Source organism: Olea europaea, chromosome 22, assembly GCF_002742605.1.
Source record: "Olea europaea var. sylvestris chromosome 22, O_europaea_v1, whole genome shotgun sequence".
NCBI lineage: Eukaryota > Viridiplantae > Streptophyta > Magnoliopsida > Lamiales > Oleaceae > Olea > Olea europaea.
In genome coordinates this window covers 3794671-3803167 of record NC_036258.1, presented here as the reverse complement: position 1 = coordinate 3803167, position 8497 = coordinate 3794671, and positions in this window count along the sequence as shown.

Sequence of the window (8497 nt, the reverse complement as noted above, 5' to 3'; positions counted from 1 at the left end):
TTAATTAAAATTTAAAAAATAAAATTTTATCATAAAAAAAATAAACAGAATTCACTCTCCTTTCAAATGAGAGAATTCAAACTCTCAAAAGGAGAGATTCTCTTTGTTTCTCGTCGTGGATGGGGGAGAAAAAAAAATTTTCCTTATTTATTTTTTAAATTTTTTTCATATTATAAATAATTTTTTTTATTTAAAACTGTTTTAATTCTTTTTTCTTTGTGATTAAACTTAATTTTTCAATTTTAATTAAATAATATTTATATATTCTTTATTTAATTTTTGTAACTTTGTTTTCTTATATTTTTTTGAAAATTGTTTTTAAATTTCTTTTTTCTTCATATTATATGTGAATAATTTTTTATTCGATTCAAAATTCTTTATCGTAATTTTTTCAATTTTAGTTAAATAATATTTATTTTTAATTATAATTATTTCAATTTAACTAAAAAAACTTTATAATAACCTTTTTTCTTTTTGCCTGCAATTCTTTTTTTTTTTTATTGTTCTTTAATTGGTTAAATCATTTTATTTCTTTAATTCTTAAAAGTCTTAGAAGATTAGAACCTCAAATTAAAAATAATCTATAGCTAAAACGAATTATTCCAAAAGACAAAAATGATCCACCTATTAAGAGGCAGATGATGAAGAAAGGGCAGAGTGGAGGGCTACTCCACTGGCACTGTAGTTGTAATATTTTCACATAATTCACCTATTATCACACCCTGAAAGACAACAAATATCATGCACCAACACCACATACAGTGTATCAAATATACAAAAAAAAAAATGAGGAACTTACGTGTCAAGAAGTAAAGAGACAACAAATATACAGAGACCTTACTAGACGGTTCTAGTCTTAGTTTCTTGGAACGAATCTTGCAAGAAAGGGTTAGGGCCTCAGTCCCCAATAAGGTTTCTTTTTAACTGTCACTCACAGTAAAATTTCATCAACTGAATGTGTTTTCCAAACTTTATTCTATTCCCAATATAAACACTTTCCATTCTTATTGAACAATGACCCTTTCCATGACGGTTTCATTTGTAGTCCTTCCCTTCACATGAACATATAACTAAAGAATGAGAATTCGCTAAAATATTTGGAGAAGTTAATTCATGGTAATACAAGGATGATCATAGGTTTTTCCCTGCTGCGCGTGGTTTGGATCCTTAATTCTTTGCTCTTATTGCGCATGGTTTGGATCCTTAATTCTTATATCTAAAATTTCATATGATCTAAAATGAATTTGAAGAAATTGTGAAACCCAACATCACTCGTTTTTACAAGCACTTCTAAACTACATGGATAGTGACGTAAAAAAAAGGTCGGATATTGTGATTTAAAGTTACTAATAATTTTTTATTATTTTTTTAAAGTGTCAATACGAGAGAAAGACCCAATCAAATCAAAATTCAAAACATTCAATGAACGTTATTTTGGCTAAGATCAGAAATTAACAATTGAAATTGAAAAAACTAAAAAAAATAAAAAAAAAATTGCGTTTTATCTAGCTTTTGAGAATTGTAATCTATGTGCTATTTGATTATAATCTATGTTATGTTATATTCATGAGATAGAAATTGCAATATATGTTATTCGAATTTTTTGGCATGGCCATATGGCTATGAATCATTTGAGATATCTACTGACTTTGAGTAGTTTTTTTAGTATTTTACATTATATTGTATGATATTTGATTTTATTTTATATAACTATTTGTCAAAATTAGTAGCGAAGAGAGATGAAGGCCGATAGGGTCAATGAGGAATTTGATATATTTATATATATAAAAGATACTCCGTGCATGGTTACGTCCACTGTATTTCTCCATTTTCACACACTACTTCACTTCGTCCAATCCAACTGATAAATAAAATAAATTGAATGATTTAACAAATTAAACAATAAAAAAATTACATCAAAAATAAAAAGAAACAAAAAAAAAGTTATTATACACTTTTTAAATTAAATTGAAATAATTAAAAGAAAAAATAAATATTATTTAACTAAAATTGAAAAAATTGTAAAATTAAAAAAATTAAAAAATTTTTAAATCGATATAAATATTTATAATATGAAGAAAAAAGACATTTTTAAAAAATTTAAAAAATATATATATAATAAAAACAAAATAATTAAAGTTATAAAAATTAAATAAAAAATATATAAATATTGTTTAGTTTAAATTAAAAAAAATAAGTTTTATTATAAAAACAAAAAAAAAATTAAAAATAATTTATATCAATCCAAAAAAATTATTTACCAAAAAACAAATTGAAAAAAAAATAAATTGGTATATAGATAATTCTCCATCCCACTATGTATGGAGGTGGACACATTATGGATGGAGAGAAATCTCGCCATAAACGGAGGTATTTCTCTACGTACACGAAGGGATTTCTCTCAGTGCATAGAGTGAATTTTTATTTCTCTTTTTTCCTTTCTTTCTTTTCATTTGGTTTACATTATAAATATTTTTTTCTTAACTTGAAATTTTTTTTTTAATTCTTTTCTCCATGATAAAACTCAATTTTCCAATTTGAACAAAATAATTTTTATATATTCTTTATTTAATTTTAGTAATTTTCTTTTATTTTGTTTTTATTATAATTTTTTGAATTTTTTTTTAAATTTCTATTTTCTTCATATTATAAATAAATTTTTTTGATTTAAAATTCTTTTTAATTCCTTTCGTTTCACGATAAAACGCAATTTTTTTTAATTTTTATTAAATAATATTTATTATTAATTTTAATTATTTCAATTTAATTTAAAAACTTTATAATAACTTTTTTATTTCTTTTTATTTTTGCTTGTAATTTTTTTTTATTTTTGTTTGTAATTCTTTTTTTTTTCTCTAATTTCTTAAGTCATTTAGTTTGTAACTATCATGTTACACTAACACAAATAAAAAAAAAAATCAAATGATTTAACAAATTAAGAAAAAAAATTGTAGGAGAAAAAAAAAGGTATTGTAAAGTTTTTTAATTAAATTGAAATAATTATAAATAAAATAAGTATCAATTATTAAAAATAAAAAAATGACATTTTTTCATAAAATGAAATGAATTAATAAGAATAATCGAAAAAAAATATTTATAATATGAAAGAAAAAAAGAAATTTGAAAACAATTTTCAAAAATATATAATAAAAACAAAATAAAAGAAAGTTATGAAAATTAAATAAAGAATATATAAATATTATTTAGTTAAAATTGAAAATTTAAGTTTTATCATGACAAGAAAGGAATTAAAAAGAATTATAAATCGAAGAAATTTATTTATAATGTAAACAATTTGGCTGACGAGAGATTGACATCGATAATTAAAAAGTATTTCTATAAAGGAAAAAAATTAGAGAAGTTGTAATAAAATATTTGTATAAAATGGAGTAAAGGAGTCGATTTTTACATTTGAGTGATTAACTAAAGAGGCCTGATAAGAATTTCATAATCATATACGAAATTCATTGAAACACATACAAAAATAAAACGTAGGAGTTTTGCCCCCTCGTTTTTGTCTTTTTTGATCCTCATCTCGACCTTATAGAAAAGAAAAACCATAAAACATTGCAAAAATATGAAAACTCCTTGAAAAGATTCTCCAACCGAATAACTCATGAAAAGTACAATCCATCTAAATATTCAGTTAACAATCCACAGCGTATCAAATTGTAAAATTCTCCATCGAATGGAGAATTTCAAAAAAACCTATGAAATTGAAAATTCGACCAAACAATGTTGGTGTTTAGGCTAACAAGGCCAAAAATAAAACCAATACGACCAAGAAAATAAAAACAATGCATAGGTGCCATCTTTTGTTAATATAATTGATCAGAAATTTAATGTTGCATGGGTACTGTCTTTTGATAATTGATCTCTGCGATGTTAAATTCAATGGTTTATGTGTGCACTCTCCACGGAGAGTGCAGTCCGTGCACTTTGTTCGAATTTTTTATTTTTCTCCTGTTTTTTCTCCTTTCTTTAAGCTAATAACAACTCCAATTTTTAGAGAAATTTTAAGGTTGTTCGTTTTTTACGAAATTTTAGCCAAATTTATTGAAAACGTGCCAATGAACAAAAATCAACAACAAAATGATAACACAAGAAAAAAATATACAAATGAAAAAAATTATATTCTCAAGCTCTCAATTATAACAAAATCTGCTCTTCCATTATTATTTGGGAATGAGAATCTTGTTGGATTCTGAAAATTCTAGATGGTTATCATGCTTTTAACTATCAGTAAATTTTGTATCGATTAATTCTCTTTGGTTGCGTTAATTCTTGTGAAGAAATTTAAGAATTGAAAAATGTAATTTTATATTCGAATGTTGTTTAGACTTTTTTCCTTGGATTCTTGATAGGAACTACACAGAGAGAAGAGAAGAAGAAATAATGCATGATTTTCGCACTGAGACAAAATGGAACAAAACACTGTCGATTTAAAAGAATTAAAAGGAATTTTAAATCGAAAAAAATATTTATAATATGAAGAAAAAAGAAACTTAAAACAATTTCCGAAATAAAAAAAACAAAAACAAAATAAAAGAAAGTTACAAAAATTAAATAAAGAATATATAAATATTATTTTGTTAAAACTAAAAAATTAAGTTTTATTCGGAAGAGAAAAAATTAAAAAGAAATTTAAATTGATACAAAAAAACAAATATTTATAAAGTTAAAATAAATAAATAGGAGACACTTGTCTCCATTCACGGAGACATGCATGAAGACTCATGTCTCCGTGCACGAAGGCAAAGGGAGAAAATAATTATTATAATTTTAATTTTTTTGTTTCTTAGTGTCTTCGTGCACGGAGACTATTTGCTCCGTAAAAGCTTTCGTGCACAAAGAAATTAAATTTTTTTTTATATATTTGCATTGTTTAGTTTACATTATATATAATTTTTTTTTCAAATTAAAATTTTTTTAAATTTTTTTCTCTTCAATTTTTTAAACTTAATATAAATAATTTTTTTCAATTTAAAATTCTTTTTAATTCTCTTCTCTTCAAATTTTTTACTTATAAATAACTTTTTGTAAAATATTTTATGTCTTATATTATCTTTTTTTTTTAATATAAAAGTGATTTTTTCTTATATCCCTACTATATATATCTATATAAGAGTGGTTGAGTACAGAGTGGTGGGAGGTATGAAAATTGCACGTTGCAGTATTTTTTTACTGTTTAATAAAATATATATCAAGCAAGGCAAACGACGTCGTTTTGCTCCCCTACTTATAAAAAAAAAAAAAAAAAAAAAGCTACTATGAGACAAAATGGATTAAGTCACTGTTGCTTTTTACAGTAACTTCACATTCTCCTTTTTATATAGTAGGGATAATAATAGTTTTTAGATTATTCAATTATCGAATCCCTTCTAAAAAACTTTCAATTAGTGTCAATGGAAAGAATTAAATATTATTTTACTAACTTTGGAATCGACCATATAAATTATTTTCAACTAACCTTTTTAAATGACAATTATAATTATTGTCAAAGTAATTTTTACAATACCCTATATCTAACTTCTAATAAAAGGGGAAAGGAGGGTCTACTATTCATGCAATAGTAAATGAATTCAATTTTACTATGCATGATGTCAATTTTTATTTTCCATTTTGTTCATGTCAAACAAATGGTCTTTCACACATCATGTCACACTAACATTAAAAAAAAAAAAAAATTTTTAGTAAATATAAACTTTTATAAGCAAAAAAAAAAAAAAACTCTTCGCACATGAGTTTTAAAAAAATAAATAAACTCCCCGCACAGTGCAAAGAGATGATAAATCATGTGCTGAGAGTTCCAACTCTCCGTACAGTGTGGAGTAAAAAACGTAAAAAAAAAACTTCACACAGTGTGTAGAGTTGGCAAACTCTCCGTATAATGCGAAATTAAAAAAAAAAAACCCTCCGTACAGTGACTGTTGCATGAATTTTGTATTTATCGTACTTTTATTAGTGTATGAATTTTAGTTTTTTGGAAAGCTTTTGAACAATATCTATAAATAATGCCATGATATAAGAAAATAATTGTAAATTATTTTTACAATTGCATACTAGTATTGTGTCATATAGAAAAAATATACTCGTATATTTCATACTTGAATGAGAAATATACGAGATTATACAAATTATTTTGCTTGTATTCTTTGATAGTGTTGATATGATTGAGTTGAATATGAAGATTATATTTCTAAATTTTGTGTAATTCAATATTGAAAAATTGAAGATTGAACACCATATTCATATGTATTAATATTTTGGGCTTCATATATATTTAATATTTATTTTATGCTTATGTTGAAAAAATAAAAATCTGATTTTTTTTTTAAATTCGATTTGGTAAGTGAATGTACGGTGTTTTGCATCTCGGTATTTGTAAGTGCAAAAATCGGTATATAAAAATACAGTAAGCTACAAATACGGTAGGTAGCATATACGATAAGTTGCAAATACGGTAAGGTAAAAATACGGTAAGTTGTTTGTAATACGATAGGCTGTAAATACGGTGGACAGCATATACGGTAAGCTGCCTGCAAATACGGTAAGCTGCATATATATAGGTTTATAATTTGTTACAAATGTATAAAATTTATTTAATATTGAATTTCTTAAGTATTAAATGTTGTAATTCAATATTGTTTCCTTTTTTATAATTGTATTTCTGAAAATAAAAAAAAAAAGTAGTAATGAAATTACTAAATTTTAAATTTGTTTTTTGGTTGAAGATAAAAATTATTATTTTTATGTTATTTGTAAAAAAAAAAATCATTGTAATTTTATTAGTGTAATAAGAAGATTTATTATATATTTTTATTTTTTGCATTTTGTGAAGAATTTTGTTTATGGTGATTGACATATATTCTTCCACACACGCATCATGTCAACAACATTAAAAAAAAATTAGTATATATAAACTTCATGAGACCAAAAAAAAAAATCTCCGTACATGAGCACAAAAAAAAACTCCGCAAAGTGCGGAGAGATGACAAACTATCTTTCCACACAGTGTGAAGAGAAAAACAAAAAGTCTCAGGACTTTATCTGCAAGTTCCAAGAGGCCTTTTCTCAAAAAACTTTTAAGCAATGCATTGAACACTTTAATTCCTGGCCTACAACCCAAAAGTATATTTTCATTAAAAATTGTATCCAATTCTAATGTCCAAGAGCTGTTATCAAGCAAGTGTAAAATATTGAATTTGGATGGTACCCTAGAACATCTATATGTGAAAGCAATATCATGATACTATTAATATCTCATTTTTTGCACAACTCACATATTGTTTCATTATATGAATCACGGGAAAGCTCCTTTCCAATACCATAAATATGATTTGCATGCTCAGAAATTGAGTTGTGACTGAAATTTAAAGAAGACATAATTGATTTTGAGCCATGTTTTTCGATTCTGTTTCGTTGTATATATGAAAAATTTATAATCTTGAAATTTGACTTGTAATTAAGGAATTTGAAAACAACTCTCTGCACTGTACGGAGAGTTTTTTTTCTCTCTGTACTGTGCGAGGAGTTTCTTTTTATTTCACGCTGTGCGAAGAGTTTGCCAACTCTCCACACATGGTTCAACTTTCTCTGCAAAAACCTCTCCGCACTTTTTTTTTGCTCCGCAGATGGTTCAACTCTCTCCGCACTGTGCAAAGAGATTAACTCTCTCCACACAGTGCGGAGAGTTTTTTTTTGCTCCGCACTTTGTGAAAAGTTTGCCAACTCTCCACACATGGTTCAACTCTTTTCACACTGTGATGATATTTTTTTTCTCTCCACACATTTTTTATTTTTACTCCACACTGTGTGGAGAGTTTTTTTTTTCCAATATTACAATATTGAATTACACAAAATTTAGAAATATAATTTTCACATTCAATTCAATCATATCAACACACTATCAAAAAATACAAGCAAAATAGTTTGTATATTTTTTATTCAAGCATGAAATATACAAGCATATTTTTTCTAGATAACATACTGCTTTACAATTGTAAAAATAATTTACAATTAATTTTTTATATCATGGAAATATTTTTAAATATTGCTTCAAAAACTTTCCAAAAAAATTAAAATTTATACACTAATAAAAATATTATAAATACAAAATTCGTGCAACGCACGTGATAGCGACTAGTACATAACTTGTTACCGACGTAAATAGCGTCACAGAAGACCGTAATTTTGCATCATGATTCATGAATCCGTTCTTCTAATCTTTCAATTAGTATAACAAAAGCAAATTAAATATCCTTTTTTTTAAAAAAATAAAAATAAAAATTGACTCGTCTTTATTAATTACTTTTAACTCTGATTCAAAAAATCTAATATTAACCCTGAGGGATAGTTCAGTGGTCAGGCATTGAGTTTACTCCCCAATGGTCACCAGCTCGAGTGCCTTAGAGTCCTTGAGGTAGGTATCTGACTGTAAACTTTAGTACCCCATGGGATTAGTCGAGGTGCGCGTAAACTGGCCAGGACACTCGTG